We start from the raw sequence: 6,489 nt of genomic DNA, 5'->3' as shown, positions 1-6,489 counted from the left end.
ATGACATCCTTTCACTGCTGAACCATGCTAGGTATTACTAATCAGAAAGAAGTGATAAAATTTTAAAACTAAGTGATTATTAGATTTTATGGGTAGGTTGGCAAAAAAAGGCAATCCTCTTTTTATTCATTGATCCAAGTCCTTGACAAGGATTAAAACGAGCACATGGGGCCGGAGGGATGGCTCAGATTAAGAGTACTGGCTGCTTTTCTATGGGACCACGGTTCTGTTCCCAGCACTCACATGGCAGCTGTGGGCAGTCTGTAACTCCAGTTCCAGAAGACCCAACACCCTCTTCTAGCCTCCAAGAACACTGTAAACACAATACACAGGTGTACGTTTAATCCCAGCACTCCAGAGGCAGAGGCAGGTAGATCTGTCCCAGGGCAGCCAGAGCAACGGAGTGAGGTCCTATCTCACAAGCACCAAAACCAAACCAAACACAACACCTGACAAAAGCAACTGTCGCTGTTTTGCTCCGTGGTTATGCTGCCAAGTTGCCTTCTAAATACTTATGCTTATGCCCATAGAATTTAGCTGATCTCCACTTGGGTCAGGTAAAGTTCTTCTCTCTGTGGTGAGCGGGCAGCAGTCAGTGAAGAGATGTGTAACTGGCCAAAGGACTGAGGACAAGAGACTGACTGCTCAGCCTTATGTGCGACATCTGCATGAACCCCACCACCACATAAGCTCAGGGAACAAAACAGAAGAGGAGGTGGAAAGAAGGTAAGGGCAGAAGGATGGGGAGGTTGCGAAACGCTGTCGTCTGTATAGTGGTATTTCAATAAAGATGAAAAAAGTGAAGGGGGAACATTGCTATAAAGATACCAAAACATCCTGGAAAAGAAATAGAAAACTTGACCTTCGAAGTGGGTCAGAAGTTTCAAATATCTCATGTAAGAATATGCATCGTCTATCAACTATTCAAGGCATAGATAATTCAAACCTTGCAAATTTAAAAGATTTCAAGAATACACTCCTGGCTAATCAAATTCAGCAGTGCATTTTAAAATGCTTTTTATTGGGAATGTAAAATAACTCAATGTTAGAACTTAAGTCACCATATTAATAATAAACATAAATTTTCGGGGGTGGTGCTGGAGAGATGATTTCAGAGGACTCGGGTTCAGTTCTCAGTATCCGCCATGACGTATTACAAGTGTCCATAACTACAGTAACAGGGCCTCCAGCACCCTCTTCTGGCCTCTGTGGGCACAAGGAATACACACAGTGCACTTATATACACACAAGCAAATACTCATACACATAAAATAAAAACAAATTTTTAAAGCAATATGTAGTGGTTTGTGCCTTAAATTGCAGCACCCTGGAGGCAGAGGTAGGCAGGTATCTGGGAGTTTAAGACTATTTCTGGTGTACAAGGCCAGTTCCAGGCAGCCAAGGCTACATAGTAATACTCTGTCTCAAAAAAGAAAGAGAGAGAGAGAGAGAGAGAGAGAGAGAGAGAGGAGAGAAAAGAAAAAGAAAGGAAGGAAGGGAGGAAGGAATGAAACAAAAACAATTTTTTAAATTAATACTCCTGAATTATAAAGTGAAGGGATTTTTTTTTACTCTGATAATAGGTAACATCATACTTATGGGTACAATATTATTATTGCCTTCCTGGGTAGGAGACACCGGTGAATCAGCAGGACAATTCCACCAACCTCTGCTCACCAAGACACTTAGTGAACCACTCAGGTCATTACGACCTGTTTCACAGCTGTACTTCTTGTCTCCGCCAGATTTCCGCTACACCGCAAGGTGATCTCTGTCGGACCATGTCTCAGGGAGCCCACAGAAACCACAGAGTCACCAGAGTGGCAGGTGAGGATAATGAACAACCAGCTTCCTGAGAACAAGGGTAAAGCCCTTGCTTACAGTAGTAGGTTTTGTAAAATGCAAGGCTCACCATGAACAAAGAAGGCCTGGGTTTGGGGAGGAGTTAGGGATAATGTGTATGGTTGGAACGGCAATAATTTGAGAAAGAAATCACAGAGGTGGGCTGGGGAGATAGTTCAGTAGGCAAAGGCACACGCTGCCAAGTCTAACAGCTCAAATGCACATGGTGGAGGAAGAGAACTGACTTCTGCATGCGCCGTGGCATATGTGTGTGCATGGCCATACAAAAACTGATGTAATAATTTTAATGTAAGAAACAACGATCTCTTCATAATAAGAATATATAAAGAATAAATTTGAGAAGCAATAATCACTTCATAATAAGAGCACTAGAAACACAGACTAGTGAAGTCAAGGTAGGTTATTTTATGATCTTACAAACACCTGTGTCAACCTAAAATTACAGGCATGCTTACCAGGCAAAGAACAATCTTTATACACCCTAACACGACCCACCTCCCGTTTTTAAACAACCTGGTGTGCAGTCTTCGGTGTCATCTAGTTCTTATCTTCCCTCTAATTGCTTACTTCTGTCTTTTCTCAACAAACGTCATGGGGTTATCTCTGTGTCTTACCCTCTGCTTATTTTAAAGTTCATCAGATGCATGACCTTGCAGGCAAGCCTAGCTTTTAGTAATTTTCCACTCTAAACTCCTGGTTTGTGTGGTGAGGGCACGTGGAGGTTGCTTAGCAGAGTTTAGGTGGAGTGGACTAACCAGACTCTAGGGCATTAGTAGGGGTCCAGTGTCTTCTGGCAGCTACACCTAAGCTGGCTCGAAGTATCTTTGGAAACGGACCATCAGATTTCATTTCTAACAAAAAAGAGATCAGAGCCGGGCGGTGGTGGCGCACACCTTTAATCCCAGCACTTGGGAGGCAGAGGCAGGCGGATCTCTGTGAGTTCGAGACCAGCCTGGTCTACAAGAGCTAGTTCCAGGACAGGCTCCAAAACCACAGAGAAACCCTGTCTCGAAAAAAACAGGAAAAAAAAAAAGAAAAAAAAAAAAGAAATCAGGCAATGAGATATTTTGTTTGGTATTATTATCAAATTCAAATGATCTCTAATTGGTGAGTGCCATCTATCAATCCCACTCACCCACTCAGCGACCTCAGAAAACACCAATACAGGGATAAGGAAGGCAGACATGGAAGAGGGCAAAGCCATACTTTGTTACCACATGTTCCAGAGTTCACATGCCAGGGACAGTTGTCTGTTTGAGAGGAAGCCAGGATCTATTCTCCCATCAAGCTGAAGGCTTCTCCCAGGATCTTCCAGTCACAGAACTTCCAGTCACTGGGCTTTTCTCTGACTGATAGAAAACTCGTGTGTTCCGGAATCATGGGCACTTGAAGTGGGGTGACTCGTGGGAAGACACTGAGAGCCCCTGAAACCAAAGACCTTGCAGAACCATGTTACCCTGTTTCTTTCCTTTGTTTGTCTTGTTCTTTTGCAGTACTGGGGATTGTACTCCCAGCCATCCTCATGCTAGGCAAGTGTCTATAACTGAGCTACATCCTCCGCCCTTCTTGGACTTTTATATTTAGAGAGAGGCTCTCATGAAATTGTCCAGGCTGGCTCTGAGCTTTCCATCCACCTGCTTCAGCCCCCTGAGAAGTCAAGATGGCAGGCCAGTACCACCAGGTCCTGATCCTGCTCCACTAAACAGACTTACAACTGGTGTAACTCCACAAACAAACCTTGTGCAAAATGGTGGCTCTTTTGACTCAGTCACTGAGTGAGCTGAGATAGGTTACATACTCCTTTACTTCCCCAGCCCACAAAGCAGGGCTAGTCATGTCTGCTGCCAGAGCACACTTCTACATTCCTGCCATGACCACGGCTCTACTCTCTGCTCCATCATCATCTCCAGCCTCGGCGTAGATGCTTCTCAGCGTCTTCCTTCTCAGAGGGACACTTCAGAAGCATCCCAGTGAATCCACTTATCCCTTCAACGGACACATTTGAATACTGTCTTAACTTGAGTTTCCCCGCATGTTGTCTGAGATAAGAGCTTATAAGCGGTTGTCTGATTGGTGCTCCCCCAGAAATGTGTCTAAGAAAGAGGGGAAGGAAACCTGGGAAGAAGAAGCCATTGCTATGGGCAACTGAGGCTCATGCCTACTGTGGACTCAAAACTGCACCTCTGTGAAGGGCAGACTGAGGTGTTAAGAAATTAGCAATTAGCTGGGCAGTGGTGATGTATGTGTTTAATCCCAGCACTCAGGAGGCAGAAGCAGGCAGACGTCTGTGAGTTCAAGGCCAGCCTGGTCTACAAGAGCTAGTTCCAGTTCTCCAAAGCTACAGAGAAGCCCTGCCTCAAAAAAAAAAAAAAAAAAAGAAAGAAAGAAAGAAAAAGAAAAGAAAACAAATTAGCAATTAATAATTGTTAATAAACTTAACAATTAGTTAAGAGTTGCTATGAAGCATGTTTCCTATGCACTGGTTACCACCTTGTCTCAGCCTAGTAATACACAGCACATTAAAGCTTCACAAAGTACATAACATGTATTTATATCCTGCAGATAGGCCACCAGGGACAACAGCCTCCTAGACACATTGCTAGCCATCTCCCTCCTCCCCTAAGGTCCAGGAAGGCGGCCTAGGGTGGAAGTTGTCTTAACAGTACCTGCCATCTATAGTACCTCAGACTTTGAAAAGCAGACACTCTGGATTTTATTATTTTATTAAGAGAACTCATAATGTTCTGGGCTAAATCATTGAAGAAGATACTGTTTCAATCAGAGTCCTAGCTCAAGCTCCCTCTTGCCTCAAGATATTGCTTCCTAGGGCACCAAACTGCTCCAAGACAATAGAGAACTTAGCTTCAGTTGCTTCCGGAAGTTAACCTTATCTCCTTCAACTTCCGGGCTGTCACAAGCTCTAGAGAGAACAGCAACAAGATGGAGGCCAGCGTGGGCACTCTCTACTACCACCAGAATGATGGCATCGTAGGCAGGCTGGGGTTGTAGGGTCCATGTATTAAAATGCTAGGTAAAGAACAGCCCTCCTGCTTAGGACAGAAGACTCTTTTGCTCTCATGAAACTTACATTTCAGTAATAAAACAGAGAATGAACTAATAAACCAGCCAACAAATAGAGATGGGTATGGCTTATACTATGGAAGAAATACAAATAGAGATGGGTATGGCTTATACTATGGAAGAAATACAAATAGAGATGGGTATGGCTTATACTATGGAGGAAATACAAATAGAGATGGGTATGGCTTATACTATGGAGGAAATACACAAAGAATGACAGAGAATAGCTAGGAGAGGTCTTTGAAAATGAACCTGTCTGAGAAGGCGGCACTGCGTTATCTTAAAAATGAGAAAAGATCTACAAAAGGAAACACCTGATAAAAACAGATTTCCAGGCAGTGAGGAGAGCATATACAAAATGAGACAAATTCTAGAATGAGGGAGAAATAAGGTAAAAGCAGAGGAGGTGATATAAGGTGTGGAGGAGGAGCCAGGGGATGGTGGTGCACGCCTTTAACCTCAGCACTCAGAGGCAGAAGCAGGCAGATCTCTGCGAGTTTGAGGCCAGCCTGGGCTACAGAGAGTGTACCAGGACAGGCTCCAAAGCTATTCAGCGAAACCCTGTCTCAAAAAACCAAAGAAAGAGAGAGAGAGAGGCAAAGGAGGCAGACAGAAGCAGGGTCATTACAGGTCCACGAACAAACTTCAAAACACTAGAAAATTAAGCCAAAACTGTGGGGTGCGGTTTTTCTACTATTAGATTAACTTTTTGTTTGGAAAGACTCCACCGATGAAGCTGTAGGGAACCCACGCTTTCACACATTTGAAGAGTGTAAATTAGTACAACGACTGAAGAGAAAACTCAGCCCTATCTGTGGAGTTGTTTTCAAAGGGCATATCCTTTAATCACGGCCAATTCTACATGTAAGACCCTCCTGCAGCACTTCCACGGTGAGTGGCAAGAGAGTTCTTGGAATACTGTTGTGTTATTTACAACAAATCACCAGGGTGGCAGGGCAACTTTTAATATCCACCAAATAAGAGATCGTATAGACTACTACTATAATCAAATCAGGGGACTTGATTAGTAAAACAAGGCAAGGTCCAATCAGCTGCTCTCCTGGCCATTTGCAATGGTTTCGCGGGACTATGAGGATTGCCAACCCTGCTTTTACAGTGTCCCTGCCCTCTGTGGCTACCACCCATCCGACCACTCCCGAGTGTCCTGTCTTGACCATTAGAAATCCTTGTGTCTGGCCTTTCCCAAACGACAGACAGGAAAATCCTCCAGGACCAGGATCAAACGCCCCTGCTCCGTACCCCAATGTACAGATGCCATTACGTGGGCAGGCAGAAGAGGAGCCCTGGTTTGAAGGAGAAAGGAGAACCAACTTGGGGGACATTCAGACAAATTAACTAGGGCCATATATTCGGGATCTCACTGAAGTTAGAAGCTGGCAACCTTGTGGCCAGGAGGAAGACATAAAAAAAAAAAAAAGGAGGGATCCAGGGGGAAAGCCTACAAAAGGACAAGGTGATGGATGAGACTGAAGTAACTCCTACGTCAGTCAAGACAAGGCTCCTTTCGGCCACACCTCATGGGCT

The sequence above is a fragment of the Chionomys nivalis genome, chromosome 9 (assembly GCF_950005125.1).
Source record: "Chionomys nivalis chromosome 9, mChiNiv1.1, whole genome shotgun sequence".
Taxonomy (NCBI): domain Eukaryota; kingdom Metazoa; phylum Chordata; class Mammalia; order Rodentia; family Cricetidae; genus Chionomys; species Chionomys nivalis.
Note: the sequence above shows the minus strand (reverse complement) of the source record.